The sequence below is a fragment of the Lutra lutra genome, chromosome 12, assembly GCF_902655055.1.
Source record: "Lutra lutra chromosome 12, mLutLut1.2, whole genome shotgun sequence".
NCBI classification, from domain to species: Eukaryota; Metazoa; Chordata; class Mammalia; order Carnivora; family Mustelidae; genus Lutra; species Lutra lutra.
In genome coordinates, this window is record NC_062289.1 from 22,714,107 (window position 1) to 22,732,508 (window position 18,402).

The 18,402-nt window shown below is 38.6% G+C and overlaps 1 protein-coding gene and 1 pseudogene across 2 annotated transcripts in view; both read right to left on the minus strand.

Annotated features, from left to right (window-relative positions):
• Window positions 1-18,402, minus strand: part of DCC (DCC netrin 1 receptor) — a 1,178,115-nt gene that overhangs the window by 1,016,877 nt on the left and 142,836 nt on the right. The window lies entirely within an intron of this gene.
• Window positions 13,832-13,972, minus strand: LOC125082800 (uncharacterized; annotated as a pseudogene).

Sequence of the window (18,402 nt, forward strand, 5' to 3'; positions counted from 1 at the left end):
AAAGCAAATGCAAGATATTCATATAAAGAGCTTTTTGAGGAAAACAAAACAATCACATCATCAATATTACACATTATCACATGACTACAATAGTTTCTTAACTTATGTTCTGCTTCTACCTTGTTCCACCTGTCGTCTTTCAACCCAGGGTAGGAAAAGTGGTTCTTTTAAAATATATGCCAGAGCATGGTGCTCTTCTGCCCGGATCCATCAGTAAGATGGATTTCTCCTACATGTGGCATCTTTATGCCTTCACTCCATGCTGGCCACCCAGGCCGTTCCTGCTATCTCCTGAATGAACCAAAAATATTCCTATTTTGGGTTTTTTATTCCCCATCATGAATATTCTTTTCTCCAGATACCGCAGCTAAGCAAGGTCATCACCAAACACCTCATTTAAAGTGGTAAGTTCTGTCAACCTCTCTCTTTCCACTATTTTTTCTTTTTCTTTTCCATAGCATCTGTCATGCCTTGATGCTATACTCTCTCTCTCTCTCTCTCTCTCTATATATATATATATATATATGTATACATATATATATATATACATATATATACATATATATTTTTTTTAAAATCTGTCCTTCATTAGAATGGAAGCTCTGTAATGACAGGGCTCCTGTCTATGGAATTCACTACTGAATCCCCAGTGCTTACAACTTAATCTGGCATATACTACGTGCTCAGTAAATACATCAGTACATTCTGAAGGCACACACCATGCAAAAATAAAAAAATAGGGAAATATGCATATGCAATTTTAATTAAAATTTAAAATCCAAACATGTTTTATTGTGGCCTGAAAACTAGCTAAGTTTTCAGATGAGCAAGGAAAGAACATCAGTAGAGGAGAACCTAAAAGCTTGCATTCAGAGTTCTAAATAATCCTGTTAATATATAATTAGGTGATTATGTAGCAGAGGAAGGAAGGTAGGAAATAATGACATTAAGATAATTTCCTCAGTAAAATCAACTGTTAATGAAGAAGTCCGGGTGGATCTAGGACCGGATCTCAAGAGTGGCAGATGCAGCTACACAAGGCTAAGATTAAGTAACCCCAATAATGAAATAGTGCACAACTTTCATAGCTCAGATAGTGAGTCCTAAGCTGTGAAGCAATTGTGCACATTCTCATAATGCTGGCCACATTCTCCCCACGGCAGCCATCAGCTTCTTTAGGGTAAGCTAAGAGTGATAACTTTGACTTCCGGTAGCATTCTATAAGGCCAGCATTGTCAGATAAAAGCTTTCTTTACAGTATTTAGTTTCATGAAAAGGAGTTTTGCACATCATATAAACACACAGAAAAACATAAAGAAAAGGTCATCCCCTTTTTGTGCTTCACAAAACTTTCTAAAAGAAATTCAGAATCATATACAAACGTTAAGAAAGAGAGTGTATTAGTGTGGAAAAGTCAGCCCTGAAAAAGAGAAGCTTTGTGTTCGGGCCCAATCACAGCTCTGGTTAGTTCTAATACTTTAAATAAGTCGTTTAATATCTGTGAGCCCAGCTTATTCATATGCGAGATAAAAATGATGAACTCTAGTGCAGAGTCCCAACCTCGCTACCACTGTCATTTGGGGCTGATAATTCCTCATTAGAGGAGCTGTCTTGGGCCCTGAGGAGATTTGGTGGTAACTCTAGCCTCTGTGTATTAGTTATTGGTAGGATCTTCCTGACCCCAAAACAACTATAGACATTGTCATTCCATGGGGGGTTAGAATGAACCTCCTGCCCCTTGAAGGTAACTGTTTTATGTTTCTGATATATTTTCCTTTTCTACATTAAAGAGATACGTGCTCCAAATTTGAGCACTGTTTTCTTCACTTTTTTCAAATTGTTTTACAAAGCTACTATCTACACTTTTTTTTTTTTTTCCTCTATAAAACCAGATTGTAAGATCTTTTCTAGACTTCATAGTTAAAGACATGGTTTGTTGCATTCACCTTGGGGAAGTTGGAGACAAATTGGTTGCTCACAGTTTACACTACATCTGGATAAGAGAAGTGAACACTATCATTTTCATGCCTATCATTGTCACCTAAACCAAATGGGAGCCTTCTTTCCTCTTCTAGCCTCGTTTGTCATTTGAAAACTTGATACACAGGCACGCTGCATGGGTAATATTTTAGGGATCATTTGAGATCAGAACAGAATTAACCACAGAGAAAGCTACAATAGGTGATTATCTCTGTGGGACACCTTCAGAGACTCTAGGAAGATCCTCTCCCACTCAAAAATAGTATGCTAGGTAGACTGATGACATTTCTAGTAGAGTATATTCCCTATGATAAAGTCACAAAAGAATGTTTCACAAAGAAGATACTATAGTTGCACTCCATGGCATTTGCTATTCTAATGAGAGCTTTCCTCGGTTCACTCTGCACAGATGAGGAAGGAAGATGGAGTCAGGGTTAGTATCTGGTGGGAATAAAGAAACCATCATGACTGACACAATGAGCTGAAGGGTCATTCTCCAAGAGCTTGGCACTAACATAGCAAGGTCTACGGGGCAGACTCGTGTCAGTCAAGCTACAATGCCATCGGCATCAGCTAGATCAGGCCAGGAAAGAAGAGTTGTAGGAAATAAAGGTCTCCATTCTACAAAGGAGAAATGAAGGCTGCCACTTATCATGCAGGCATTGACCTTTATAAGAACTGGAATGCGAGGAAGTGAGGTAAGTTCCAGCCGTTAAAACAAAATACTGACCCTCATGGGTTAGGGTAAAACAATTTTTTTTCTTCTAATTGTGAGGCACACCTGAAAAAGAATAAAGTAAGATTTGATACCAAAAGATGCTCTGAGGATTCCATCACCTCTAGAAACAACATTCTAAGAGTAAAGTTGCATTCGGGGACGCTCGGACAGACAAAAGACATACTTCTTGGGCTGGTTTCACTTTTGTGCCCTTTGCTAGGAACACGGGGGATATAATCCTTTACTTCCTACTGCTACCAGCTAAATGTACAGTTTGGCAACTGATAGGTTAAGCAACTAATTCAGCAAGAGAAACCAGTCTCATTGGAAATTTTGTTTTGTTTTGTTTCTTTTGCAGAACTAACCACGTCTGATTTAGCTTCAGCCATTATGCTATTCAATCTCTTATCTACAATTTACACATTAAGAATGCAAATGCCTAACACATTCATGGTCAGAAGCTTTTTACCCCAACCTTCAGGGCAATCATCCCTATACCAATATACTTGCAAGCGCTGTGTTAATGTATTTGACTTTGAAAAATTTGAAATGATTAGGAAAATAACATATCAGTGCTATTCACCAAACCTTGATTCATTTGACAAAAATTAATTAGTTCAACCTGATTGGCTCACTTTAATAATAATAAGAAGAAGAGGGAGCCAAATAAAGCCCAACAGAGAATAAGACTCCTAGTAAAGGATATGTGATTTTTATTAGGCTATACAGGATTAGCATCTTATCTCCAGTTAACAAACAGCCTTGGTATATTAGTCTTTTTAACTATTCAATGTCCACTTTGCATCTTGCAATGTATCGTCTTTGGATTGCTTCCAAATCTCTCCCTTACTTCTCTTTATGTCTATCTCCTTTTCTTTAATCAATACAATCCATCATCAATGTGAACTTTAAATGCAATTATTGAAACTATCAAAGATACACCTGTAACAGCTGTCACTTAAATTCCCTATATACTTTTATTACTAATAATCATTCTTCAAAAATTTCCTAAAATAGAGAAATAATATCTATGACCAGAAGTGACAGTAGAGATAATAAAATGGCAATATCCAGTAATTATGGTTTCATTAATAGCAATGCTGAATAGCAATGCCTTAATAAGAAAGATACTGTCTACTTCCAAAGAAAGATTGCATGTGGGAGGGGGTGGGAGGGGGGGAGGGAAATAGAGGATTTATAGACTTAAATGGAAATTTTAAAGAAAAAAATCACATAACATTAATCATAGTGACTAATATTGAAGTATCATAGACAAAAATTTAGCTTAATGATTTTTTTAATATCAGACAATAGATATCATTTTATTCATCCTGAGAACACACAGCCAGAATCTATTACAAAGACAAAGATCATAATGCAAATTAACTATTTATATGGTATGCATTTTAAGCATTGTGTACCTTATTTTTTGCTATCTTCCACACAATTAAACCCTATTATAACATGAGCCATGTTTATATGGGCTTGTATGTTCTACAGGTCAACCTAAAATTGTTAAAAAAAAATCTAATAAATTATAAATCATAAGCACTAAATGAAGGCTTTTAAACTGAATCATGGCCATTGAAATGGCATTCCATTACAGCAGAATATCTTAAAATTTTAGCTTTGTTAATTAGTCCTGAAAATGTGTTGCCTGGTCTAGAATTATGCAAAATAATTCATCTACCAAAATTATAATTACAGAGAATCAAATATCTAGCTGTAAAACAAAGGGGAAAATAAAATATTATCTTAACACTTTTCCTATGGGAATTTGGTATTGCCTGGGCAATAAAAAAGTGATGAAGCTATGATCACATTAATAAATTCACACTTTTCTTAACCCTGGCAGGCTGTTCTGTTAACATGGTAACATGTGTAAATGTGTTTCCTCACCACCAAAAGAAGTATTTCAACGAAATTTGCAGATTTTTATAAATGACTTTTTAGCATAACTGGTGTGCATTAACAAGTTATTTCAAAAATATCACAGCTGTTTCAGAATTTCTTTGAAATAAATGACATCTTGGCAGGATCGGATGTGCCCAAGAGGGGTGGTCATCCTTCCAATTTCCATTTCATTAGTTTTATGATTTTAATTTTCAAAAGTAAATCCCTCTCATGACATAAAGTGTCTACAAGATAGACAGAAAAGAAGTCTTGTACGTCCTTCATCTTTCAGCTTGAACTCAATTCTATGATGGATTAGGATAAGGTAAAGGGCAAACTCTACCAGCTTTCTTTAATCGTAATACCATCTATTCTTTCTGATCCCTTCAGAAATTAAAAAGTGATTAAGTAATCTAAATTTGTACTGAGATTCTATATATAAAACTTCTTCCATGCCCTTTAGGAAAAATTCAATCTTTTCCTTAAATACACATTTTCTTCCAAAAACATAAATGCACTGGAGAAGAATAAAAACCTAACAAAGAAGATCTATGTTGAAATCCTCTCTAAACTGTTTTGTAGCCACACGAAATGGGCAAGTCTTTTACCTTCTCTCTGATTCAGCTCACCTCCTAGTAAAATTGTGGAAATAAATTACCTTAACTCACTGCGTTTTCTAAAAATAGAATTAAATACGAGTATTATTTGAAAAATGTAGGGCATGAAATGAAGACATTTTAAGATAAAGACTGAACAGAACACTTGAAAACCAGACAGAGACACACAGAAAGGAACTGTGTGCTGACCATTTCAAGAAATTTAATTTGCTCAAGTTTGCCCATATGGAAAGTTGATAATACGTTGTCTTATCTTTCCTCTCCCTTCTCTTCTCCCTGCATGTAAACAGACATTCTGTTAAACTCCTGAGGTTTTTTAGTTGTATCTTTAAAAAAAAATTGTGAATGTTTTATTCTGAGCATTTCTGGGACCATTTCAAATTTTTTGGAAATGTACAAAAAATCAAGGCAAATATTTGATAGATATTTATAGGGTGCCCAGTATATGTCAGGATAAATAGGGCTAGTTTTTTTGTTGTTCTTGTTGTTTTGTGTTTTGTTTTTCAGAAATGCAGGTGTCAGACTGCTACAGAGAGTGAGTGGGAGAGCTGGAGAAGTAGGCCACCATATCCTAAGGGCAAGCACTGGGGCTGGGTTGGGAGAAGGTGGGGGAGTGGGGAAGAGCTCAGTGGGGGAAGAGGAAGAAAGGTGGTAACAGTCTCTGCATTTAAACTCCTTATGATGTTGAGATAGTCCACTCCCGGCTATTGCTTAGTTCACTTTACTTCACATGTTCCTGTAGACCCTGGACTCCCAAAACTGAGTCAGTCCATGCAAGAGGCTAGTGGGACCATGGATCTGAGGAAAAACCCCAGAGGCTTTGTGCTTTACTTCTGGTTTAACTCATTTGTTTACTGAGTTATGCTGCCCAGTCCTTCACGTGCTGGGGTTAAGAGGAATAATAACAGGTGAACTCCCTTCCCTTGGAGAATTCAGAGGCAATTCATGTCCTGTTCCCCACAGGAATTCAGAGCAGGGACACTACAATGAAATACTAACCAGTTGCTGGTTACCAGTGGTTCTGAGCTATCTTAGCCATCCCTACCCTCTCACTTTGCTCTGACATGTTTCACTGAGACTGCTAGCTTTAAGGGCTCCATTAGGCTAAAAGTAGAATCAAAGAATAAACTTGTAAAATTCTTTGCTTTTATTGGTGGTGGGGAGAAACTTAGTCCAGATTTAGGGCAGAGTATTAGAAGAATAAAAGTTGCAGTCTGCCCAGCCATCACCCCCATTCTGTCCCTGCCTATACTCGGCAAAGGTCCTCCCAGCCGGCGTGGGGAAGGAGGCTAAAGTGGGAAGAGTCAAGAAAGAAGTTAAAATCTCTTAAAGACAATTACATCTCTGAGACTGCATGGGGTGGCAGGATCAAAGTGACAGAGACTCTCAATTTACCTCTAAAAATGTGAATAGAGGGTGTTTTATTCTGCTTTCCACCTGAAACATTCATAGCATACACATCTCTGAAGAGCTCCCCATTTCTCCTTGGCATAGAAGGGCACAGTAGACTCACCTGGATAGAATGTCCAGGCAGATGAGTTTAAAGAGCTTTCCTGAGTAACCTAAACATACAATAAGCCTCAAGAAGCAGCCAAAGATTTTCCTCAAGTGACTGTGAGTGGTGAAAATGAGACAGCACACATAGGTGCGAAGAGGGTCCTTCTGATGAAAATGGGAGCTCCTGCAATCAGAAGAGGCATGGATGGGGTGGCCGAGGTTCAGATGAGCACATAGTACCTCAGATATTAGTACAGAGGAGCTACAAAAGCCAAGAACAGACCGATGGGCATCTCAGCAGATGGAAACATGGAGAGATTTCTCTCTCCAAAGTTGTTCACGGATGTGAACAGAGGCTCAACTCAGGCCCATGGACTTGAAGGACAATCACATGTTTTCCCTACTAAATATTTATGCATATTTCTGCTCTCAGGAATATTTGAGTTCCCAGGTGATTTAGATTTAACACAAAGGCACTACTTTGCTTAGTTTTCTCTTTAGAACTTAGGCATACATCATGAAGTCAGCAACACACCACACCTGTAGGAAGGACAACCCTGGGTCCCAATGTGCCTGGAATGTATGTGGTGGGTTGACCTTCCACTCTCAAGTGTTCCACTGTCAATGATGAATTCTATAGTCATTCAACCTTTAATTTCTATTTTTTGTTCACAGTCTTGTTAATGTATTCCACTTTGGTGTCAGACAAATAGGACCTTATTGAAGTTGTTATGCCTATTTTTTTAAAGGTAAAATACAGAAGAGAATAAAATGATTTCCCTCCCTGATTTGATTTGGCTCTTCAGATAAAATGGATCCCTCAAAGAAGTAAAGCAGCTCAATGTGGTGGTTTGTTTTTCTGAATTAAAATTCCAAATACAGTCAATGATATTGCAACAGCATTGTACAGTGACAGATAGTAGCTCTATGGGTGGTGAGCACAGCATGACCTATAGAGAAGGTGAACTGCTATGCGGTACACCTGAAACCAATGTTAACTCTGTGTCCACTAGACTGAAATAAAATTTGAAAAAAAAATTCCAAATGGCGAATATATGGCAAATGTCTGGAAAGGCCATTATTAGCAGGACAGCACAAACTAAAGAATGCAAATAAGAGAAACTGGAAAAAAAAAAAAAGGTTTTGGAATATTTGGAAATTCTCCCAGGATGTCACTGAATTCACTTCCATTTCTGATTCTAAATGCCAAATATATATAAGTATGAAGTCCAGCCTCAGGGCTTTTAGAATATCCTGGAAGAATTATGTAGGTTACTGACTTGTGCTGTGTAGGCAGAAAGATAGACTTCACATGTGGCAGGGCAATAAAGCAAGTATTTGTCAGCTTCCAAATTGGAACCAACAATGAATTGGCTATTTGCAACACTGCTATTTCTACGGGCATGATGCAAGCATCCTTTACTCCTGTATAATGCATGGAAGGATTAATTCTAGATGTGCAGTGGCCCAGTATATTTTGTCCTTACATTATCTTATAACAGTAAGAAAATCTAAAATAGAAACCCCTCTAATAGGCAAGGATTTCTCCTGCTCCCACTCCTCGAAGACTGCAGACTTGGAAAATTACACAATTGTATTTATAATTAAAGAAATTTTAGGATGCATAGTTCCATGAGAAAGGATAGTAGTGATGAACACCCACACCAAGGCCAGAAAAAGAGTTATGATGTTCTTATTTATAACTCAAAGGCTTCGAAATATATTTGATATTCTTGTTCCTACAGAGGTGAACTGACATTTGTTCCTTATTTACTCTGATAATGCTCTTCGAGGTTACAATTTCTTAATTCTGACTTGTCAAAACAAAGTCTTAAAACCAAGTTATCCATTGGAATGACTGCAAATCAGCCCTTTACACAATATCAAGTGGAAAAACCAAGTTCCTGAAGTGCTGTCTTCCAAACACACATGAAAATGCAGAGCTGTGAGTTAGCTTCTGTATTTAGGACTTCCGGTCAGCCCTTCACTCTTACTCCAAGAATCAGTGGATGATCAGGCAACTTTAAACCCTCCTTCCTTATTCACAGACCATGGGTCTTGAGGAGATAATATTCACCTCTCTAATTTAAATCATTCCATCTGCATAATCAAGATACCATGGACTGCCCCCAAACAACAAGATACTGTCTCCAAAGCAACTGCCCCAGAGGAGATGAACACAGATATATCTGTTCTATGTCACACCGCTCTAGAAGCAAAAGACTATCACATTGCCTTAAGCCACAACTAATAAGGAGAAATAGCCTCTCAGAAATTGTGATAGTGACTTATTATAGAGAAAAGAGAAGGAGACCTCAGAGATGATGAACATGGGTTTAAAATCTGGCTCCTCCATCCTCACGTGGCTTTCTTGCGCTAGCTACTTGGGCTGTCTGCAACTCAGTTCCCTCATCTGTGAAGACTCGGCTGCAATCACCATGCACTGTTAACACTGACACTTGATGATCCCATCTGCTCTCCCTTCCCCAAATAACAGTTAGGAAGACTGAAATTTGACTTGATAGCTGTTCTCTTTTTTTACATTACCTTTTGTGGCATAAACTTCTGCTTAAAAGAGACAACATAAAGCCATGGAGGGATGTGTGATACATGCATATAAGGGTTGCTTAGAGGTTCATTCTTGAAAGTGGTAAAGAGAAAGTGATTGTAGTTGGGGAACTGCAGTAAATTGATTCTGGCATGCCATTTGTTGCACAATTTACTATACTCCAATTCTTTGCCAGATACCGGCTCCATCTTTAATAAAAATGTGCTGAGAGTCTTAAAGAATAAGAGAACTGCTGCTCATCATTTCAGCAATAATGTGTAAACCCATGCACTTGGCTGAACAGGAACTGATGAACAAAGTCTCTAATCCAAAATTACCAACGTGCAAAGATTTCAAATAAAGATGCTCTAAGAGCTTTTTTCCCTCCTCTCAATGTGACAGTTACTTGGAGGATGGAATCTGTGACATGTTAGAGTCAGTGAGAATTAACGTATTTTTAATGCCCCTATTTTGTATATTCAAAATAATAATGCGAACACTACAAATTATCAATCATCTGATATGTGCATGTGTTAGTTACTTTAAATGCGTTGTATACGTTGCTTAATGTCTTTGATCCCCTTGAGAAATAAATATTTTATCCCCATTTTACTGCTGAGGAAATTGAGGATCAAGGAGGCTGAGTGGCTCAGATCTCCCAACTCAGAAGCTCCTTTATCCTCTCATTGCGGCTGGATTAAACAAAAATCATTTTGCAATCATTTTACCAGAGCTGTGGTATTAAAGAAATGCTATTCAAGTTAATGTATGATCATTTTAATTGACACAAGTTAAGTTTTAGTGGAAAATTGTATTCACCTGAAGTTTTTGCCTGGAAAGACAAGGTAGGGAGAAAATACTCTGAGAAACCGACGTGGGGAATAAAAAGGCATCGTCATTAGCATCAGAATAACTGCACAACAGAGGAAGCTTGTGTGGCATCTCCTGCAACAAGTATTGCTTTGCCTCTAATTGTCTTTTTTATTTATTCCAAACTCAATCTTACAGGACTGCCTGCTTCCCCACATGATAAATCCAAATGAATAAAATAGCAAGAGGTGAATTCCTCCCTAAGAGATCACTCCTTCTGGATGCTAATGTATGGCTTCTGCTCAAAGTGGGTCTGTTCAGCATCTTCATTTGCCATTCATGAATTCTTTACATGCGTCCTTGCACCCCCCCCCCCCCACTGATGATGCATTGTTTGCAGGCATTTGACAAGAGCTCACCTTGAGCAGGAAATGCACAGTGCAGCCACTTTGTGGTGAATGTTTGTAATGTGTCAAGAACACCTGTGCCTGGTCACCTGCATTTCTTCTCGATTTGAGCAGGAAATCTAGGGACAATTATGTTTAGAGAATACCACTGCATTCTTTAAGTCATATGGAATCAGGGACTATAGCCTCAACTGAAAATATTGAGTAAAAGGGTGGAGGCAAGGGAAGGTGTTAATTCATGCCAATTTCAGCCCAAAGCCAGAAAACCAGTGAGATAACGTGGAGGGTTTATCCCTAAATCATGCACTTTTCCCTCAGGCTTTAAAGTGTGATGGGGCATAGATAACCCTTGAGAATGATTTATGGGGGACTTTTTTGAGTCCCCATCTGTTTGCACCATGAACCACTAATGCAAACATTTCCCAAAGCGAGTGAGGGAAACTCTGCCTTGGGAGTCATTAACAAGGGAGTGGGCAAAGCATTAGAAAATCTACAGCAGGGAACAATACAGAATGACTCCCCAGAGAATAAACTCACATTGACCTCATATTTAAGATTGAGAGTTGACAATGTTGAAACATTAATAGTAAATAAAATGCACGGAAAGGTCTTTGTTAAGCAAAGACCTTGCATTAATGATGGTTGCCAAATAGGTATCCATTAGGGGAGGGGTGGGGAAAGAGAGGAAGAATGCTGTCTCCAAAGACAGGAAGGCACAGCTGGTCTCAGGGCATCGGAAAAGTAGAAGAAATAGTAAAGGTTATACAGTTAATAAAGAGGAAATAGTAAAATTCATACGATTCAGACCATCTCTGGAACCCAAGTCTCTTCTGGATACTACAGAGCACTAGTTCTTCAAAACAAGCCTCTAATGATTTACTGGTGACCCCTCCACAGAGAAGACAGATGTATTTTCACACCTCTTCTCCCATGGCAGAGATTAGGAAATAGACCAAAACAATGCTTGGGAAAACTGAAACCCTTCAGCAAACTGGGAGCCTCCAAAGCAGGAAAAGATTAGGCTGCCACTTCCATTGGCAGTCATGAACTACTAAGCACCACCCAGTCATCTGAACTTCTTATAATTCCTGGATCTGCATTTAAGGAGCTTGTAATTTAATTGGAGGAATCCGATTATGCTATCAGAAATTTATAAGGCCTTGTAAATATGGAAGAGACACTGCTAATCAGGACAATGGGACGGTGGGGATGACTATGGGTGGTGTCATAAGAGAAGATGTGTGTGAGAGAGAAAGAGAGAGAGAACTACATTGGGCACTGCCATGGACTGAACAGCGTCCCCCCAAATTCATATGTGGAACTATTATCTGCAATGTGGCTGTATTGGGACACGTGGCCTTCGTGGGAGTAACAAAGGCTACCCGAAGTCATCAGAGTGAAGCCTTGATTCAGTAGGATTACTTCTCCTACAAAGAGAGACAGGCCAGAGAGCTTTTCTCTCTCTTCCACTCTGTGAGGACACAATGAGAAGAAGATAGCTATGTGCAAACCAGGAAGAGTGCTCTCACTAGAAACCAGTCCTTACAAACCTTGATCTGGGACTTCCAACCTCCAGAACTGTCAACAATAATTTGAAACCACACAGTTCATTGTATTTGATATGGCAGCCAACCAACCCAAGATAGAAACTGAGAATGGTCAGCTCCCCCAGAGAGGTAAAGGAAATGATAGTGTGTCAGGAGAAGACAAACTAGATTCAGCCCGCCACCTCTTCTTGTCTAGCCTATGAACAAAGAATCATTTTTACATTTTTAAATGACTGGGAAAACACCAAAAGAAGAACATTTTGTGACATATGAAAATTATATGGAATTCACATTTCAATGCCCATGAATAAAGTTTTATTGGAACATGAGCACATTCACACTGTAGGTGTTATGGCTTCTTTAACACTATTACAAGAGAGCTAGATTGTGGTGACAGAGACTGGATGGCTTGAATAACCTAACTACTTACCAGCTGGCCCTTTACAGGAAAAATCTGCCAACCCTTGGTCTAGATAGACACTTCTTTTTTTTTTTTTTTTTTTTAAAGATTTTATTTATTTATTTGACAGAGAGAAATCACAAGTAGGCAGAGAGGCAGGCAGAGAGAGAGAGGAGGAAGCAGGCTTCCCGCTGAGCAGAAAGCCCTATGTGGGGCTCGAACCCAGGACCTGGGATCATGACCTGAGCCGAAGGCAGTGGCTTAACCCACTGAGCCACCCAGGCGCCCCTAGATAGACACTTCTTAAATTTTACTGGATACATGCATCACCCAGGGGTCTTGTTAAAATGCAGATTCTGATTCAATGTATCTGGTTGGAGCTTGAGTGTGTAGGTTCCCATAAGCTCCAGGTGATGTTACTATTACTGTATATGAACTACAACTTGGTTAGGAAGATTCAGAAATCTACTTTATTGAAGATCCTGGTCTTGATTTAGTAGAACATATTTCCTTAATGATCTTGCTGACTGGGTAATCAGCACTCACTACTAACAGACTGATTTAAGATTCACCTTAAAATTTAAAAACCAGTTCTAAACAGGGGATGGGTAGGACTAAAACAAAAAGGGAATCTTTGTTTTACACATTTGCTTTTGAAAGCCATGGTAATAAGGAATATATGTCAAAACTGACCATTTGCTAATGTTAATGTATGTTAATGTAATGATTTCTTTTTCATTTTTATGTTTCCCCCTTGATAATTATTTTTTCATTATGTGTAAAATAGCTCTTATTTCCTTTCTGTGTTACACCCAAATCTCTTTTCTGAAGATGTGAAAAGAGGCCAATATCTCTCTCTCTTTTTTTTTTTAAGCTTTTAGAGTAAAACATCTAAAAGTAAATATTGAGATTTAAACTGATGAGAAACAGATTGGGTATTGCCTGTCAACGCCCCAAAGGCCACAAAATAAATGGTAAGGTAACAGCAGCCCCAGCTCATTAAAATGCAGCCTGTATTCACTGAGATTTCATATGCATGTCTTCCCTCCACTGTCTCCTTAACAGATGTCATTGAATCAGATCTACAGGGCCAGAGAAATGAAGTGCAAATACCACCCCAGGAGCCACCGAGCCCCAAGCTGTGGGCGTCCCAGCCTGTGAACCACACATGTGCAAGTGCATTGGTGTAAATTCGTCAGGCAGAAGCCCAACATGTCATCTGAACCTAAAGGAAAACCTGCAGGGATTTTGCTCTAACAACTTTCTGATGCTTTAGTATAGACTGTCTATTCGGGCCTCAGAGAAAATTAGTCATGCGATTTTGTAAAATATATGGACAAATATGCTGTGTATTTCTACATTGCCCTAAGTCTCAACATTATGAATAATGAAGCTTTATTTTGGGGGGGTTTTGTTGATTTCTACATCTTTGATTGCTAAATGTGGCACAAAATATATAAGTGTCATAAGTTACACAATTACCTTTGGCCTGTATTTATATTCTCCATATCTTGTGGTGCTACACTTGATCTTAGCCAAAAGGCCGAGAAGCGATCCATATCTTGTGGTGAAAAGGGTAAGGAATGAGGAAGAAGACTAAGGGATAATGAGTTATTTCACTTCAAGCCAAAATAGAGGTGAGCTATAATCAAGATGAAGGATAATACTGCTGTCTTTTATGTGATCCTTACTATGTACTATGTATATAGCATATTACTATGCACTATGGTACATGCATATTACTTGTACTATGTACATACATATTAAGGTGCGATAACACACATAAGGCATTTAGTATAATAAAAGGAAGCAAACAATAAATATATTCTTCTTTAATGAACCTTACAAACACAGGAAGGTTTATCTCTCTCCATGTCACAGATGGTGAAAGTGAAGTATAGAGAGAGACAGTACTTGGGCCAAGGTTGCACAGACGGTAAGCTACTTAGCAAGGGTGGAGGTCCCTGATGCCAAAGCCACTGTCTGCAGCTGCTAGCAATGTTGTCCCAAGACAATGCATCCCAAAACTCCAGATAGCTAAGAAACAGCATTCAAAGCTTTAAAACTTCCCAACCCCACTCAATCAAAGGGCAAAACCCCTTGGGATGATTTATTTTGTAAAATGGCATTGGTTTGCAATTTCTGCTTTTTGAGCTAAGATAGAGTAGTTTGTGGCAAACTATAACTCCTGACAAGACAAACTAGAAAAGCTAGAAAAAAATAAAAAAAAAAATCTTTTTAAAAGAATCAGATTTTTGCTAAAGCAATGAGAAATAAGGAGTCAGGATTTCAGAGAGAGGAACACTTCAATAAAAGCGAGCTGATATTCTATAGAAACGTTTTCCTTGGATGCATTTGCCAATTCTCAGTGAAGAGAAAGAACCTAAGAATCCAACATTTGCCTGGGCATAAGGTCTATATGCCCAGGCAAATAGACAGGTCTATAGGCAGGAAGAGAGAAACCAGTAAGTTTTCTGCGGTCTTGCAGAGACCAAAATGGAGACTCAAACAACCAGGACGCCTCTGAGAAGAGGGAAAGAAAATGGAAACAACGTCAGTTTGCTCCCCAAGATGTATGACCAATTCTGAAGTTATAGGGGAGGATAAAGAGGTAATTACAAAGCCTCTATGGGGAGAATGGAGTTTTCTGACAGTCCTTGGCTGCCTATGAGACAAGGATTGGAGTGTGAGACCTATTAAAGGTGCGGTGGTGGGGGTGGAGGAGGGAGGAACAGGGGCAGTGATCACACTGGCTCTTTGTTCAAAGCCTTGGAGGACTATACCCTAGGAATCAAATGAATGAGAGAAACTACAACCTGGTCTGATTCAACTCAGTCCCTTATTGGGTTAAACTGATCATCTCCCATTTCATCTTTCTAGCAGAGAAAAGAGTAAACCTCTAGCCAGGAAGATAACAGAGGTTGAATAAACTATTATACACATACACACATATACATACACACATATATAGGTGTATATGTACATATATACACATACAAATATACCTATACACACATAGTATTTAGCATTCAACCAAAATTGACTAAACAAGACAAGATACAGAACAGTATTTAAAAGGCAATAGAAGTAGACCCATGGTGAGCAGGTATTTTACTTAGAAGTTCAGAAATTATGGAACAAACTTGAAAAACATGTAAAGAATGGATAATTTCATCAGAGAACTGGAATTTACTAAAAGAAGCCAATGAAGCTGTTGGAATTATGAAACATAATAACTAATATTAAGAACCTAATAGATGAGTTTATCAGCCAATTAGGTACTGTAAAAACAAGGTTAATAGAATGGACAAAGTCAACAGAAAAGCTCAGCATTTTTTTAAATAAAAATTAAAGGAAAAATGTAGAAGAGATGGCGGGGTACAATATAAATATGTAACGTCAGGTAGTTGGGATACTGTTGAGAGAGAAAATGGGGCAAAAGCAGTTTTTAAAGACAATGTCTAAAGGTTTTTCAAACTAATTAAAGATTAACTCTAAGACTGAAAAATCTCAGTGAACTTCAAGCAAGATAATACCAACCACACACTCACCACACACTCTCTCTCTCTCTCTCTCACTCCCCCACAAAACTGGTCCAATTGCTGAAAGCCAAACCCATGAAAAAAACATTAAAAACAGAGAAAATAGATCTTTTTTTTTTTTCAATAAACTTATAAATGACTTCTCAAAAGAAATGACAGAAGCCAAAGAAACTAGCAGGTAACCTAGAATACCTACACCCCACAAAAATATCCTTCAAAAGTAAAGATGAAATAAACACACTTTCAAAGAAACAAAAGCAGAGAATCCTTTCCTCTGGCTGGCAGCATGGAGACCGCATGATGCCCCAAGTCACCTTAACCAGCAGAATTTTGTCAGAGCTCTCAGCCTTCCTGGACCTGTCTGGGAAGCCATAGGTCCAGGGGTGGCCGGACCCCGTCAAGCTGACCAAGCATAAAGAGCATGCTCCCCACGATGAGAACTGGTTCTCTATGTGAGCTGCTTCCCAGGCCCAACACCTGTACCTCCAGGACAGCACTGGGGTCAGCTCCATGACCAAGGTCTATGGGGGAAATCAGAGTAACAATGTCTTGCCCAGCCACTTCAGCAGAGGCTCCAAAAGCATGGCCTGAAGGGTCCTCCAATCCCCAGAGGGGCTCAATGTGGTGGGAAAGGACCAAGATGGGGGATGCAAACCGACACCTCAGGGACAAAGAGATCCGGACAAAGAGGTGGCAGCTGCCAAGAAGCATTAAAACAACTACTGGGTTAATAAATTGCCTCCTTCCTTAAAACACACACACACACACTCACACACACACACTCATACTCACACACACACACACACACACACACACACACACACACACACCTGAGAGAGTTTGTCAGTAGCAAATCTGCATCAAAGAAAACTCTAAAGGGAGTTCTTTAAACAGAAAGAAACAAGGAAATGCCAGATGGAAACAGAAAGGGTAGATATATGGGTAACTACTTCAATGGCAACTAATGTCTTAATGGGCTTTCAAACATATTTAGAATTCAAACTCATAACAAAAATCAGAGGACAGGAAGGGATAAGTACAATTAGAGTATTCAAAGATGCTACAATTATCGATAGTAATAATCGATTTTACAATTAAATTATAACACAAATTGAAAAACAAAAATTGATGGGAATAAATCAAAGGTACATGTTGATGTCTCTAGGGTGTCCACTAACAAAAATAGCAAATGAATATGTAACTAACAAGTTAATAGAATGAAAAAAAAATGGAATAGCTATAAAATGATTAATTTTACAAAGGCACGGAAGGAGAGAAAGGGGAGTATTGAAATCACTGAGATCAATAGAAAAAAAAAGATTGATATAAAGCCAGGGATGTCAATAATTAAGTTCCAATGAGTGAAATATTCCAATTAAAAGGTTAAGATTGCCACACTGGTTAAACATTAAGGACACAGAAGGCTGGGAATGTTAAGGATGCAAAAAGACATACCATGCAAATACCACCAAAATAAGCTGGTAGGTCTATAATAACGAGCACTTTCAGATGTATTTTTGAGGTGATCCTAGGAAAGTAAACTTATTCTAGAAAAGAAAATTGAACTTCCTATCTTCTTGTGGGCTTAAATTTTTCTTATGTTTTGTGTAACTAGTGCTCTGTATTAAAAAAAAAAAATTGAGACAAGCAGGGATCCTGATATTTTCTTGGAGGAAGATGGATGAGCTTTCCAAGCTGGGAGAACAGCACCAAAATGCCTGCTGCTCCCAGGTTGCAGGGCTAGTCCCTGACCTTGACAGGAACTTAGAGGAGAAGGAGAGAAGCGGAACCACCACATATCATGACCACAGCCCAAAAAACCTGCCAAACTTTTTATAAACTTCATTTCCATAAGTCAAACATTATGGCTCGGGTTATCTTTTAATCAAATACACTTACCTACTTCTCTTTCCTTCTTTCCTTCCCATCCTTTCAAACTCATCCTCTGTAATCAGCAAATTAATCTATCCTCTCAACCTCTTTCTCAATATGAGCCCCCCACCACCACTTCAGGGCCTTAACTGAACCCTATCTGATTTTGGTCATGCCTGTGACCGCGTATCATAATGATGACTTTGCAAATGGCACCACTGCCTCATTTCTCTCTTCATTTATAGAAGCTGGTCTGGCAGAAGTTTGGGTCTGGGTGTATGTACTCTCCTGTGTACCTTCCATCAATCTCACCTGAGTAGCTAAACATTTCTGGAAAAAAATCACACACCCCTTGTCTGGCAACACTACTCTGCTGTGGCAGCCTGTTTTTCAGTCATTATGATAAAGTGTTATGTCTTGTACTTTCCCCCCCATTAAACTTTCCCCTTATCTTCCTTCTCCCTCATAGCTCTCTCACACTTCAGTGAGAAAAAAGAAATCATGCAATGTGAATTTCTCTGTCTTCCTACAAACAAAACTCAAAACTACCTGCAAAGACATCTCTCTTCTC